The sequence below is a fragment of the Staurois parvus genome, unplaced genomic scaffold (assembly GCF_062004578.1).
Source record: "Staurois parvus isolate SC_StPar_1 unplaced genomic scaffold, SC_StPar_1.0 ptg000153l, whole genome shotgun sequence".
Lineage (NCBI taxonomy): Eukaryota > Metazoa > Chordata > Amphibia > Anura > Ranidae > Staurois > Staurois parvus.
In genome coordinates this window covers 22,670,043-22,686,322 of record NW_028317949.1, presented here as the reverse complement: position 1 = coordinate 22,686,322, position 16,280 = coordinate 22,670,043, and the positions used below count along the sequence as shown (strand labels likewise).

General features: G+C 40.9%; 1 protein-coding gene across 3 annotated transcripts in view; it reads right to left on the bottom strand.

The window, feature by feature from the left end:
• CDH20 (cadherin 20) overlaps window positions 1-16,280 on the bottom strand; it is a 472,975-nt gene that overhangs the window by 147,767 nt on the left and 308,928 nt on the right. The window contains exon 1 of one of the 3 annotated variants that reach the window (XM_089674849.1): window positions 2,816-2,968. The exons of the other annotated variants lie outside the window; for them this stretch is intronic. The gene's annotated coding sequence lies outside the window, so the exon portion shown is untranslated. Of the gene's footprint in view, window positions 1-2,815; window positions 2,969-16,280 lie in introns of those variants that run through there. 3 annotated transcript variants of the gene reach the window in all.

Here is a 16,280-nt window from a genome sequence, read left to right as displayed (position 1 = left end):
CATTACAACCTTCTAGCCACTGGCATTCTGACAACCAATGACATCATCAGTTGGTAGGATGTTGGCTGCCTACACAGCATCCTAGTTTGACCCTCCCCCGCCCCTCTCTGTCAGTGCTGGGGTCACATTATCTCAGTGATGGAGAAAAACTGAAAGAAACACTGTAATACTAGTCAGAACCAGTGTGCAAAGTATATTTGCTTTGGAAGAATAAATCACCTCTAACGTTGGGTGTCCATGTGTGGACGCTGCTGCGTTATGTAAAACTGTTAGAATATTTTTTTACATTTTAGAATGGGGTGCCTCGGGACTGTCTATAATTTTAGAGGTTGTCTTGAAATTGTCCATAATTTTAGAGGGTGCCTTGACTGAAAACCGGTTGAGAAACAATGGTCTAGTGGTCTAGATTAGAAAGGATTCTGGGAGTTGCAACATCAGGTTTTGAATTGACATGTCTTCATGAGATGTGAAAAAAATGCAATGCAACTGTACTTTGATAAGAACCCAGAACCCACAGATGAGGTGACACATCATACAATGTGAAACGTAACTTTTTTTTCAAAATACACAAACTTAATATTAAAAACCAATAAGTATTCTGTTGACAAAGCTGGTGAAATAAGTGAATGACTGAGTCTTCTTATATCAAATATCATTGCTCTAGGGCAGCAAGTAGCTACATGGCAAAACTCTATGAAGTTGCATTAGGAAGCATTAACACTTGTATGTAATTACTCTTAGAAAAGCCTAGACTAATCTTGACAAGAAATGTGGTGTAGGAGAAATTACATGTAAAATAGATTAAAAGGTTTATCGCATTTGCATTTTTACATTGCCAGATTTGAAATTCCGAATAAATGTGTAGAATAGTCTGTTGCTTTGTCTCAATATATCGACACAAGGAACAGTCTCTTTCTTTTTCAAAATACCAAACTTTCCAAAGTCTTTGTTCTTTAGGAAAAAATGACTCTCTAAGTTGTGTGTGAGAGCTCAGCAGAGGCAGCAGTGTGTGAATGGGCACTTGGCATGGAAACTTGATGTGTTCCCCTCTATGCTAAGAGACTGTTTTAGAACAGTGAATCTGCTTCAAAGAGATGCTATGACATGATCACCCCTTGCAAGTACCCAGTCCTCCTCTATTCACACAGCCAACAGCACTGCTGCTTTGTACTGTATTCAGATGGGTCCTTTGCTTTTGTAAATGAAAAGGGACAACCTCATTGATACCTTGTTAGAGAGTGTGTGGAAAATACAAAACAGACACCCATCCCAATTTCCCTGCAGCTATTTGAAATGAATCCAATTAATAAACTGCATTTCTGCATAGGAGTGAAGCAATGGTTTCTCATTAATTTCTGCCTTGGAGCTTAGGTTCATAGTCAAAAGCACATATATACATAAAAGAAAGTAATGACGTGCTTATTTGATTTGAGTACAGTGCACACATAAAGAGCATTTCCGCTCTGCAATATTTGAATCTCTAAAGTAATAGGGTGTAATGTAAGTGGGATGTCTGCTCTCAAACATTCCCTCTAGCCATGCAACATCTCTAATCCCAATTAGTATTTCAGGAGAAGTGTTTTCTCCCCTCTCAGCATAGTAAATCGACATTATGTGTACATGAATGGAAAACAATCAGCCTCATTATTCAGGCTTGGTAAAGATAGCTGAAACAACCTTTTCCATCATGCTGTCACAAAAGGTGAGAAGGAAATTAAACCCAGCGAAAAAAAATGCGGCTAGAAGACTCTTTAACGTCTTATTAAATAAGGCAGGGATGCATAGTAATCTAGTTATTAATAAAGTCGGCTTAGAATCATTTGTCCACGACTTGCCAGCACATTACTTATTTTAAGTGGAAGTGCAATTCCTCCATTTCTTTCTATTTGTAAGTCATTCATCTAGCTGGAAAAGTTCAGCAGAAAGTTTTACAGCAGTTCTAGAGTCCTAAAGCCACCATGGACCATACAAACAGCAGTGGCAATATGTATAGTGCAGTAACCTATTGCAACCAGTTTCAGTTTACAGACAGGTCAGTGATGGAAGTGTCCTAATTAACCTTTCTTGGCAATTACACTTTACATTGCATTTGCAAAACATGTTTGTAGATAGGAGTGTTAAGAAGGCCATGGGCGTACATATGTCTCTTCCAAATGACAGAAAATCTAATTTATGCCCATTCTTTACGTGGCAAAAGCACTTCTTTCACAACTTGGCATGATAGCTACTTTTGCAAATTATTTTTGCAAATGGCAAAAAAAATGTCCAGTATGCAGTTAATTTTCTACAAGTAGGGTTATAGTATACCATTGGGAGATATTAAGTAGTTTGTCATCATTTTGCTAATGGAGTTTAGTAAGCATACATATTCGTGCCATCAGCTAATCAATCAGCCTGTATGTGGCAAGCATTACATTAGACAACTAAAAGGCAAACTACAGCATGTTATGGCTGTGATGTGACAAAACTCTTGGCCTTTGGGGCTTTTTCTGTACGCACCCTGAGGGGTATTGTTGAATACTGCACAGTTTTAATACTGCCAACTTTTGCTCATGATAATTCTAATGAGAAGCAACTATTAACAGTTTGTTTTTGACTCAGCAGCATCTGCATATTCAATGTGCATACATTTTTTAATTTACTGAGCTAGAGTATATTTTAAACAACCTATTTGTCACGGCATTAAAAATAAATTCCAGAATATTTATATATATATATATATATATATATATATACATAAAAATGCATATACTTTAAATCAAAAGACTACTTTCTATATTACATCATTGACATAATGATATTAACAGGAACATACCTCTTTTTTCTCCTTTGGTCCAGATTCTTTGATAAAGTGCTGTTCAGTCCACTTAGCATCCCAGTGATATAAACCTTTTAGTTACTGTAAAGCAACTGTGCTTCCTTTCACTCTCTTAAATTAGGAAAACTTGAATTGTCACTTGTGAGGGCAAGCAACTTTCACTGAGAGCTGAACAAGAGAATTTCAAAAAGACACACCAATCAGCATCTGTGCTTCAATCTGCTATTCTCCCTCCTCTCGCATCCCACCCCCTCCAAGCTGAATCACTGAGCAAGCCCTCGGAGACTTATGTAAGAAGTCATTCACAAGTGAAAAATCTCAGGATGCATTGACCGCGCTCCATTATGATGAAAAAAAAAGAAGAAATCAACTCAATATTCTCATATTTAAATGAATTATATATTGATCAAAGACCATGTTGTATGTATTCTCGTCGAGTCTTAAAATCAAATTACAGAGAACCCTTTACAAATTCTCTTTGGATGGTCTTGCGGCAGGTAGCTTGTTTCATTAGGCTGACAAACAACATGCATATAAGCTGTGATATAAGAGAGCCCTGTAACCTTTCTTTATATATCCGAGATTAATTGGATGCTCTCTGTACCTAATTAGATGCTCAAGCCTTTTAATGTTGCATATCCTTTTATGCAAATAAACAATGCATCTGGGCTGGCCTTTTAAATCATTATTAATTAGGAATTACAGTACTCCGGGAGAATGCTGTCGTTATTAGCATCAGCTAGTTACATTTTTTTTTTTGTTTGCTTTAGACTGCTGGCAGATTACTAATTGTAGAGAGATTATATTGTACATAAATGTACATCCCTACCATCTGAGCAGCAAGTTTTATCTGGAAAACTTATTGGATCTTTAATTCTGATGAGTTACAAGGACACAGGGTCTGTCTGTGCTATTCTTTCTGAAATTGGAGCTCCAGGGAAAAGAAACACGATGGTTTTGTTTGCTGTGCAGTATTTAATATACCATAGATTAATTATTTTTCATAATTAGTGGCTTCGCTTACACAAGAGGAATATATTTTCTTTGCTCATCTCATGTCTATAAAATAATCTGATACATAGATGACTTGACAGTGCGCTGTTTGTTCTCAGGATTTTCATGCAAATTTCTGATCTTAAAATAAACCTACACTAGGTTTTATAAACATAAAAGGATCCTTTACATGCTTTAAAATGTAAAGGATCCTTTTATGTTTTTACAAACTAGCCAATGTAGCCAATATAGAAAGTTCAATGATGAGCTTATGCTGCAGATTATAGTTTGTTGTGATGGTTTCAGGGGCGGACTGACAACTCATGGGGCCCCCGGGCAATAGGGGATCATGGGGCCCCTGTGTCCTTGCCCAAACTCAAAAAATCCTATGAAAAAGGTACCAGGGGCATCTCATGGGGCCCCCTACTGACCCCGGGCCCTCGGGCAGTGCCCGAGTTTCAAAATGGTCAGTCCACCCCTGGATGATTGGGGTGTTTATAGCTCAATGGTAGTGCTTCTCAGTGAGTTCAGTCCGCTCCAGAAATGCTGTTTCCCATGCAGGGGTTTCCACCATCAACACGAACATAAACAACTTCAACCTCATGACTTTCTCTAGCAGCACTGCTGCTGCTTAGGCCTGTTGCCTTGGTTCTCTAGCCCATCAAACACAGCACCTCAGTGTTCCTGTACACACCTTGGTTCTCTTCTAGCTCCTTGTCTGCTCCTGAACTGTGCAGACACACACACTCTGGCTGTCCCATGTAGCCTCTCTGACTCCTGGGGAAAGATTGGGGTCCTCCTGATCCCTGCATAGATACCTCCTGTCTCTTGGGTGGAGCCATGAACTCTTGTCAGGTCCTAGATTATAAGGGCTGTGAACACCTGCACACTCGACCTGCTGGTTACTGGTAAAACCCAAACACTAGGTTGGAGACTGCTTCCCTCCCAAAGCACTTTGGAGTCTCCAAGCTCCAGCCCCTAATTCAGTAATTACAAAACCCGGACAAAGGTGAAAAACCACATTTCTCTGCTCAGAACTGATATTCGGGAGCCTTGCACTCTACATACCTGTTTGTACAAACCCTGTGTCACTTACATTCGCACTGCCACATTGTAAACCAGCATGGACACCCACCGGCTATATGAACTGGTATCCCTATCAGTAAAAGGGCAGCAAGCAAGCGGTCCTCTGCCATGCTACCAGCTCACCAGCACAACAGCAGGAGGGAGTAATTTAAAAAGGGCCCCCAAAACTGGGAACGCTCTTTTAAAAGCACTTATACCTGATTGCACATTTGGCCTTTTGGCAGGGATGTGTTTACCCTAATGGAAAGTTGGATGGTGCTTAGAGCAACAGGGTTAGACAGAACAGCTCCAAGCTCCAAAATGTACAAAGTACTTTAACTTTTTTCTTATTTTGTTTTTTTTTTACTCTGTCCATTTCTGAGTATTTTGGCTAAGTTCATCAAGAGAACAGTAGGGAAAAGGGTGCTCAAGAAACACAAAACTATCTCTCCTCTTTCTTATTGGTGGTCTATAGAGCTGAAAAATAATCCTACATATCAAACAGACAGCATGCTATTAAAACATTGTAGTATAACTTCTTATTAAAACAGTTGCATGACGCAAGTGGTGGAACTTGTCTTACACAGTATCATCATACTTGACGATGAGGTTTGGCTTGGCCACTACCATGTGTTCATAATGGATCCAGTGGGTTTGAATATTTGCAGTTGTGCAAATTAATGTGGAAATTCACAAAACTGACTTCTTTGTAACCATAATGCCCTGTTTGACCTTTGAATTTAGAGCAGCTGGCTTAGAAGGCACCAGAAAGTTGTTGCTGACATACTATTAAAGAGTCAACAATATTTCTCAGCCTCTCTCTTTATCCTTAGAAAAAAAAGCACTGTGAATCTAAAACCGCACATAATTTCACCCCACGTACACCACAACCTCCTGGTGTATCCCCATGTACACAATTTTTAAAAAATATCAGAACTAAAGCCCTTAGGTATTGCTTGGTAAAAATTGTCCAGCAGCAGAATAATATGTAAACATAACCAGGTAGAATAGTCTAAAATGTGGAATCACAAAAAAGGCAAGTGTTTGCTACACTAGAAATGTAAATGTATCATGTCAGAGATAAATATTGACCCCCAGCAGGGCATTGCTGTGAGCAAATTGAAGATGGAAGAGGGCATAGACATAAGGCAGATGTTTTCTTACATTAAAAATAGAAGTGTACTGTTTCAAAGACACTTCAAGAAAAACTAACCAGCAGCAAGATGGTTGTTTAATGTATGTCCAAACTGTGAAGGAGCAAACAGTCAAATGTGTTTTCTACAATGGAAATTACAGTGATATACATCAGATACACTTGGGACAAAACAATTAAACCCATAACTTGAAATATCATTTTATAAGCCAAAAGTAAATATTCTATTTTTTAGGTGGTATTTAATGGGGGATCCTGTCAGTTCATCAGAATTCTTTAGTCTGAGTGGCATTGCTATTGCATGCGATCTACTGTCTTCTGTTGTGCCACTCTGTCTGCACATTCATTGCAGGGAAGCCATGAACTTACATTTTCATCCCCAGGTGTTACAAATGAGCATAAAAGAAAAACAAATCTAAAGCAAATATAACTACAATCTTTAGGGCTCATGCACACTTGAGCTCAAAACGCTGCTTTTACAGGCATTGGAGCTTTCCATTCTCTGCCTCTAAACACCCTCCATGTTAGCCTATGTGTCCATGCACACTATAGGAGTTTACACAAGTTTAGAGGCCTCCACCCACCAAAGTCACGATCAAGAAAGGAACTTTGGAGCATAAAATCTGCTCATAAGTGCCTGAACACAAATAAACGTGCTTTAAAGTAAGGCACATTTTCGCGCATTCATGTGTTAATACATTCTATTGGCCACAATAAATTAAAATTTTGGCCAACAGACTGTATTAATGCCAGATGCCTGAATGCATTTTAACACAGAGCTTGAAATGTCCACTAGGCTGCTCACATTGGAGCCTGCAGCAGGTGATATTGACAGTCGGGCATGATCACTGCAGTGGTGGGGACAGCTAAAAGAACTGATCTCCCTGTACAGATTTTAATGAAGCAGCTGAAAGCCGAGGGAGAGAGAGGAGGAGAAGCGTCTTCCAGCTGCCTTATTGAAATCCATACAGGGAGATCAGTACTTGTAGCTGTCCCCACCACTGCAGTGATCATGCCCGACTGACAACACATGGGGCCCCCCGGGCAATAGGGGATCATGGGCCCCTGTGTCCTTGCCCAAACTCAAAAAAGCCTATGAAAAAGGTACCAGGGGTATCTCATGGGGCCCCCTACTGCCCCCGGGCCCTCGGGCAGTGACCGAGTTTCCAAATGGTCAGTCCGCCCCTGGTTCCCATATCTCTTTGACAATAGTTTGCCTATTAGCCCTAAAAATGGACACAATCCACTCACAGGATTCATCTTCCAAAAACTTCTGTGGGATTCACTTCTAAGTTTGGGTTTTACAAATTTCAAACAGGATTTGAGGATCCCCCCCCCCTTTTGAATAAACCCTGGACAGATGCGCCCATCTCTAATCATTAGCCTTCAGTCTGAATTCACACCATGCGTCCCAATCACACTGGAAACAATTGTTTCCTATGTGTCCCATTCACACTGAAACGCAGCCTAGGGCTGAGCTGCAGCATGCTGTGATAAAATGCTGGCATGCTGCATTTTATTGCAGCCCACTGTGTCGAGTTATATGGTAATGTGTCACCTCCTCCCATGCTCGCCTCCAGGACTTCTCCCATCCTATGGAACTCCCTACCCCAATCTGTCCAGCTATCTCCTAATCTATCCACCTTTAGATGATCCCTGAAAACCATTCTCTTTAAAGAAACCTATCCTGCTTCTAACTAGTAAACTGCCTTTTATTTCCTCCATCAGCTCATCCCCCACAGCTATTACCTTTTGTATCACTCAACCCTTCCTCCTAGATTGTAAGCTCTAACGAGCAGGGCCCTCTGTTTCCTCTTGTACCAAATTGTATTGTAACTGTAATGTCTACCTTCATTTTGTAAAGAGCTGCGCAAACTGTTGGCACTATATAAATCCTGTATTATAATAATAATAATAATGTACAGCACCACAGAGCATCACATTGCCATGAATGAAGTGTATATTTGTAAGTTAGATCCTGGTTCCTTAGTTGCTGGTTGGTTCTTGCTTGGCTGTGGCACATGTTGTTGGCTTTTGAGGTGGTCACGTTGCAATCTCCTGGCCAGGATGGTTGTGTGTTGGTGGGTTGCCTTCCAGTTGCCATTTGCTTTCTTGTGAGGTTTGTCAGCCATTGTACATGCTAGTTCTAAGCTATGATATATGGGTTGAATTGGTAATACCACTCCATACCATATCAACAAGCCTTGTTATCTTCTGAAGAAGTGATCGCTGCTTCATGAAACGCATCGAGATGTTGCGCAGACATGCTATGTCATTTATGTATCATTAGTATCATTGTTAGCAGGCGTCATACAGGTGTTTGGGAAGCATTTTTAATGCTCCTCAAATGCCTATGAAAATTCTACACATGGCAACACACAATGCTGTTCACACTGAAGCGTTACCGTCGCGACGCGGCAAAATTGACGCTTCATGTGGAGTCAGGAGGAGTTGAAGCCTCCCATTCAAGTTTATGGTGATGCTCCTGGCAGGCATTTGCGGAGCATTAATACCATTAAACTTCACTATAGGCTTTTGTGGTGCGATTTTAAAACTTGGCAAACGCCTATCAAATGCCTGGTGACCTGCATTCTTCCAGTGCTGTAAAATGCAGCTCAAGGCAGTATGGGGTTGATTTTCTAAAACTGGAGAGTACAGCTCTGCGTAGAAACCAATCAGCTTCCAGGTTTTTTGACAAAGCTAAAGTTAGAAGTTGACTGGCTACCACACACAGCTGCACTACATTTTTCACCCTCTAATATTAGTAAATCACCCCCTATGTGTGAACAGGGCCTCTGTTTTGAAGCAATGGCTCTTCTCCAAAGGTCTGTCAAGCCCCTTAATATGTAAGAGCTAGACCACTTCGATCAGTAGGCAGTGTGACCTTTGCTGATTTGAGAAGTCTAGCTCTGACTCAGCAGGGGGCATGTCAGACCTCTGCAGAGAGACCACTGCTTCCATACAAAGAGCAAGGGTTCATCTCTACAACATGCTGGTAGAGACAGACTTTTTACTCATCCTGCTGTTGCTTTCTAAAGAAAATAAACTGTAAGACTTTGCACATCTTTTGTTTTGATGTACCTGGAATCAATATAGCTGTATACAACTAAAAGTTCTGTTGGGCATAAAGTGTTACTAAACCCACAACAGTAAAATCAGTCTGTATATGCAGTAAAGCATGCTTGTTATACTCACTGTGGAACCTAAGGGGTTAATCCTCTACATTGTGTAAAAAGGCTGTTTGATCCGGACTTCTCTGCCCCTCTTCTTGTTCAAATGTTCATGCTGATAAGACAGACTGAACCTATAGCCCTTCTGCACATGCTCAGTTTAGTGTGTATTGCTAGAGAGGGTTTTTTTTGGGGGGAAAGTGCATGTGATCAGCACAGGGCCAATCAGCACTGTTCGGACAGAGGTCAGGGATTTTGTATCCTCCTAGAGCAGAAAGAAAACTCCTCCTATAAGCTTTAACTACTTGCCAACCGCAGATAGCCAAATGAGGGCTTCACTGCGGCCGGCCAGTTCTGGGTGGATGTCATATGACGTCCTCCTAGAATGCGCTCTCCTGCGTGCCCCTGCAGGAGTTACACGCTGATCACCGTGAAATGCAATTTCCGGTTATCGGCTGCACTTTCCTCACACTGTTACAGCGTAAGAGGAGGGATCGGCACCGATCATCAGGGCAGTAATGATCAGTGCCCTGATGATCGGTGCCCAGCAGTGCCACCCACCAGTGCCGCCCACAAGTCCCCAACAGTGACGCCCACAATTGCCCAGCAGTGCCACCCACCTGTGCCCATCAGTGCCCATCAGTGCCCACCAGTGCCACCCACCAGTGCCCATCAGTGCAGCCCAGCAGAGCCATCCATCAGTGCAGCCGAGCAGTGCCACCCATCAGTGCCCAGCAGTGCCGCCTGTCAGTGCCCAGCCAGTGCCACCAGCCAGTGCCATCAGCCAGTGCCATCAGCCAGTGCCACCCATCATGCCCAGCAGTGCTGTCAGTGCCCATCATCAGTGCCACCTATCAGTACCCATCAGTGCTGCATATCAGTGCCGCCTATCCGTGCCACCTCATCAGTGCTGCCTATCTGTGCCCATTAGTGCTGCCTATCAGTGCCCATTAGTACCAATCAGTGCTGCCTATCAGTGCAGCCTCATCAATGCACAATGGGTACAATGTTGCATGACTGCACAATTGTCATTCAAAGTACAACAGAGCTGAAAGCTGGAAATTGGCCTGGTAAGGAACGGGGTATAAGTGCTCGGTAGGCACGTGGTTAACCAGGGCTCAGCTGAAGTCACAAGACTGCTCTAACTGCTGATGAGAAAAGGTATTTAGCAGTTTATATTCACTAAAATAATTGCACTTCCATGTTGTGTGTACTGTGGGAGACCAGATATAGTGAATGCAGGGTCCGGGGAGACCAGATATAGTGAATGCAGGGTCCGGGGAGACCAGATATAGTGAATGCAGGGTCCTGGGTTTAGTAAGACTTTAATAAATCCCAATGCCTTTCTGTTTATCAGCTGGGCTTTTTGAAAATGTAAGAATATAATGCTTTTTTATGCTGAGTTCAATGGACATGTTATTTTTTCAGTGTAACTATGTAACCATCATGCTTGTTAATAATGGTAGTGTTTATTTTGCTGTGCATGATTTTGTTACATCAGAAACAAATTTCTATTTTTTCTGTCTGACAATGAATTGCTAATAACACATCTCAAAGCAATATGTGATAAGTACATATGATTAGTTCTTCTGAGAACTCACAATAGTCCTATAGAATTATAATCTATGTTAGAAAAAAGAATAATGTTGCCCAAGGCCACATAACATAGAGGGATAGCAAAATGGGGGCATTGTCAGAAACTATTTTGTCTTACTGTAACTGTTGAATGCTGTGGCGTTGCATGTCCCTGTAGCACTGAGGAGCATACCTTGGTAACAAGCAGTGGTCTATATGCATTGACAATCAATGGTGAGCTATGGTAACAAAAATACAAGACGCAGCAAATAACCCCAGAGTTTCCAAATATGGTTTATCTTTTGAAAACACCAACACGTTGTCTGTTCTTATAAAGTCATCAGCACAGAATATTCTGACAGTGTACTAGTTTAGTGAAAGTTTATAATATAGGACAATGCAGTGTCTGGAATGTTAGATTTCTAGGATATTGCACCTATTGTTTGGGGCTCATAGGCACCTTTTATTTTATGAATATTTTTGTTTAGTATAACATTCTTGTGGGTGTATAAAGCAGATCTGTTGAGGGCAGGCAATATAGGTTATGGCCTAGGGTAGCAGGGATGTCGGGCTGGATACTTGACAGTTGATGGCCTGCAGGCAGAACTTAGTTTTGTTCCATGTTCACACTGATGATTGCCTGCCTGCTTTCTATTAAGTATGCCAGTGCAAGCAGCATTGTGGCCTCCGGAACTCAACCTCACCCCTGTATGTCCAGGCCATAATGGTTACTTGCTGGAAGGGCACCATGGCGGAAATGAATGGCTTAAGAGCCAGAGAACTTTGGTAGAACTTGGCAGATTGACATTTTTGATCTATTCTGCCTTTTTAACTTGTTGTAGTCAGAATAATACAGAAGCAGAAAGGGGACCATCTGCAACCATTTGAATACACATAAAATGCCAAAGTATTGTATTACTATGCATGTAATAATTATATAACGAGGCCATGTGCCCACCCCCAGCCTATGATTGAACAGTGAAGAAAAGCAGAAGACTAACAAAGTGATCTTCCTTTACCTTCCTACCATCAGCATGTACCATATTTTTCGCTCCATAAAACACACTTCCCCCCCAAAAAAAAAGCTTAATAGCTCGAGTTGATATGTAAACATCCAACCTAGTGCTCAGGGAATCCTTGATCACATATTAGGTGTTGTTGTGTGTGTATATATGTGTGTATATATATATATATATATATATATACACTATTTTGGCAAAAGTATTTGGACACCTGTCTTTACATGCACATGAACCTTATTGACATGCACATGAACCTTATTTTGGCAAAAGTATTGGGACACCTGTCTTTACATGCACATGAACCTTATTGACATCCCAGTCTTAGTCCGTAGGGTTCAATATTGCGCCAGCCCACCATTTGCACCGATAACAGTTTCAACTCTTCTGTCAAGGCTGTCCACAAGGTTTAGGAGTGTGTCTATGAGAATGTTTGACCATTCTTCCAAAAGTGCATTTGTGAGATCAGGCACTAATGTCAGACAAGAAGGCCTGGCTCACAGCGTGATTGGTCACTTGAGTGAACACATCTCCACTGCTCTGGAGTCCAGTGGAGGCTTGCTTTACACCACTGCATCCGACACTTTGCATTGCTCTTCTTGATGTAAGGCTTGGATGCAGCTGCTCTGCCATAGAAACCCATTCCATGAAGTTCTCCATGCATGGTTCTTGTGCTAATCTGAAGACCACATGAAGTTTGGAGGTCTTTAGCTATTGACTCTGCAGACAGTGGTGTGCACATTGTATTCTTGCTGACCCCACTCTGTCAAGGCAGAGTTGCTGTTGTTCCAAGTTGCTTCCATTTTGTTATAATACTATATATATATATATATATATATATATGTATATATATATATACACCTATGAAAGAGGAAAAGGATGAACATAGCAGTCAAGCTGGAAGCACATCAACACACATTAGGTATTATATGGCTTCAATATTCCCAAAATTATATTTATTTTAATATTAGGAATATTCAGAGTGCTACATTGTTTCTTTATATCTTGTGCTCTATAAAAGATTCCGTCACTGGGGTTTGGTTCATGTAGCTGCTAAGCTATGGACTGCTGCCATAGCTGCTCCTTATGGGGCCTGGAACAGAGGAGGGCCCAGTCAGGTCCAGATGATATGAGCTGCCCCTTGGGGTCCATCCAGTACCCACATCCACTGTTCCATTAATTGCATGCAGTGCATTATAGTCACCAGTGCTTGTGCTGCTCAAGTATCCTCACTGTCAGAGTACACCAGGACTCAGACACGTGGAGTGATTTCTTACAAATGTCTTCCTGAAAGTTTCGGATCTGATGTGATTAGTCAGAACCAGCAAGTGCTGTGGGAGGAGGCAGTGCACAGAGCCACTGTTGCCTGGAAGAGACTGTTTATTTGTCACCATATGCCATTAATTATGCTTGAAACAGAGGGGGCCAGGGGGTTTGTGCACAATGTACACTAGCATCACCAATGAATCTGGGTTTTTTTAATCATTAACACTGCCACCAATTAAGCTGGGAAAAAGGGGAGGGGGTTATAATTACACAGTGTAATTATAACCCCCCTTTCCCCAGCTTCATTGTTGGCAGTGTAATTAAGCTCCCCTTTCCCCAGCTTCATTGGTGGTAATGTTAAAGTAGAAAAAAAGCTATTAAAAGAAACTTTTAAACGTCTACGCACTGCTCTTATATTTGCTGTATACCGACTACAATACATTTCAATTGACATACCTTTTTGAATCTTTTTGCCATCAGTTACATAACTGGAAAGTTCCAACAACTGTGTCTGTCTGTGTAGCTGGTGGAGTTAACTCTTTTAGAGCCAACAAGGTCTTAATGCTATGGAGGTCGGTGGGATGACAGTACTATTCTAAGGAATCAGCAGTGTTTATGGCCCTGCACAGACAGACACATGCACTGGAGCTTTGCAGTCACCTGGTCACTGGGAAAATGATTAGAAATGGGATTTAATGTGAGAGTTATTAGAAACTGTATGACGCAAATATGGGAGCAGTGGGCAAGCAATATTTTTGGGTGTTGCTCAATGGCATTTTTTTTTCATAATTACTATTTCTGTTTGGGGAGATGGGCCAATACAAATGTTGCTATGAGGCCGTGCGATTTCTAGTTAAACTCCTGTCAGTAATGCTCACTTTCCATCTGGGGCGGACTGAGAACTCATGGGGCCCCCAGGCAATAGGGGATCATGGGGCCCCTGTGTCCTTGCCCAAACTCAAAAAAGCCTATGAAAAAGGTATCAGGGGCATCTCATGGGGCCCCCTACTGACCCCAGGCCCTCGGGCAGTGCCAGAGTTTCCAAATGGTCAGTCCGCCCCTGCTTTCCATTAGTAATGTGTGGTCAGAGGTAGACACTCCTGGAAGTTTCAATGTCTATATGACCTCCATAAGGTTAGAATGATGGACAAGCTTACATTTTTGCATTATGGCCAATATCATTCCCCCTATTTCAATTTTATCAGCCACTTTAATCGTCATCTGTATGAAATTAAATTTTATTTTTTCTTCTCAAGGCATGCACCACTTCTGGACTGCATAGAGGAAGGGGGGGGTGTGATTTTCTATAAGAGTAAAAAATATACATTTAGCAGAATGACTGCTCACGTAGCTTAGGTGATCAGGTGTTGCGGTATTCCCTTCAATCTTCCAATTTTATGCAAGCTAAAATGAATTTCCTTCGTACATGTGTGGGTATTTCAAATGAAATCATATCTACTAAGCTAAGATAACATTTAGTGTAGTAGAAAACATTCTATACTCCTTTAGTGAATGAACCCCAGAGAGTTAGAGCATGTTCTAACAATGTGCAAATCCCACTCTGGTTTCCATTTTCTTCTAGAAACAAGGACCCATCATTCAAATAAGCACCTAATCATTCAGGTCATCTGATTGGTTGCCCCATGTATAAATAAGATAATCTAAATGCTTTTTAGTTTACAGACAGATAAGTAAAGAAGTATACAATGAAAATCACAAGCAAAGGCGGTGTTTTTTTACATTTCTTTGCATAGTTTGAATTAGTTATAAAACATTCAATGCCTTTCACTAAAGCATGTTTGAATTACTTTTAACAAGCCTTTTAATAAATATTGTAGGTGTTAAAAATTGGAATTTAACAATATGCGGTACATTATGTGCCAGTGGTCACAAAAATGAACAGGCACAAAAGTTAGTTGTCACTCAAGACCAGCTATTTATTTCTTGTTTTTATTTTTACACAGTTCAGTACTCTTTCAATAATCCTCATGATACAGAGACTCTGTCTTTCTTTTTCTTTTTTAGACTTTCTAAAGAAATAGTTTCACATTACTGAGACTGTCTTGCAAAAGACTCATCTCTCATTTGAGAAAAGCCTAAAAAACCCACCAGACCAAAGATGTTGTGATGAATTATGTGACCAGGTAGTCAAAACAGCTCATCCACATCACTTGTCAGATTCCATTTTACGTCTTTCAGTTTCTATATCTCTTTTTGTCCTTCACTAGGATTGTAATGGGCTGGTACCCCAGCCAATATGTCAATACATGCTTCACTACACAGAAAAGAAGACTGCTTTTGTTTGGACCCTGGATGACTGGACGGTTTTATGCATCAGCAAGCAGAAGCTTCCCTCGCAGTAGGAGCTGTGCAGTAATTGCCAGAACAAATTATACCGGGGCAGTCTGTTCTTTCTCCTTTAGTGAAGCAAGTAAAGAATGTGTGGAACTTAAAGACAACACCGATGTTGACTGCTTACAATGCAGCGTAGAATTAGATTGGATACAGTTAGAAAAGGATCAGGCTATGAACAACGGTTTTAGGATACGCCGTTTTCATGGATGCTAAAATGCTTTTAGCTTGCAATGTTTTGTAGACTGACAATGCACAAAAACTATTTACATCTTCCGATGTTGTGACATCAGTTTGAAGACCTTCATTGTTTAATCCAAGCCACACATACTAAGCGTAAACTAATCAAATTCAAGGGTAGTGGTTCTCTTTGTACATCTGAGGCAGGAGAGCCTCTACTACAATTGAGCGTGACTCAATTTCAGTCTTATGTCAGGTGTTATCTGCACGAAACAACCTAAGTGGCCAAACTTAATTAAAACTGTAATCTAACCATCATGAACATTGTAATCCATGTTTGTCTCATTCAAATGAACGTGTTTTAGAATTATTTATTATATGCTCTATTCATTATAAATAGATACATTATATGATCAATCAAGTGTATGTACAGTCACATTTTTTTGTTTTATTTAGATAGGGTTGGAAAAGTTTATAAACCTTGTCAATAAAATGTTTGCTATCCATGTCCCATTGGGGAGTGTTCTGTCCCAGAGATGCAGCAAGAAGCCATCTCTAAAAAGTAAATTATCTTCTGAGGCAGTTGTCATTAAAACTGATGAACTTCACTAGAAGATTCATCCTCGCGTCTTGTTCCGGTGACAACTCTAACATTTTGGATTTATCTTCACTCTGTCTCATGACGGTGG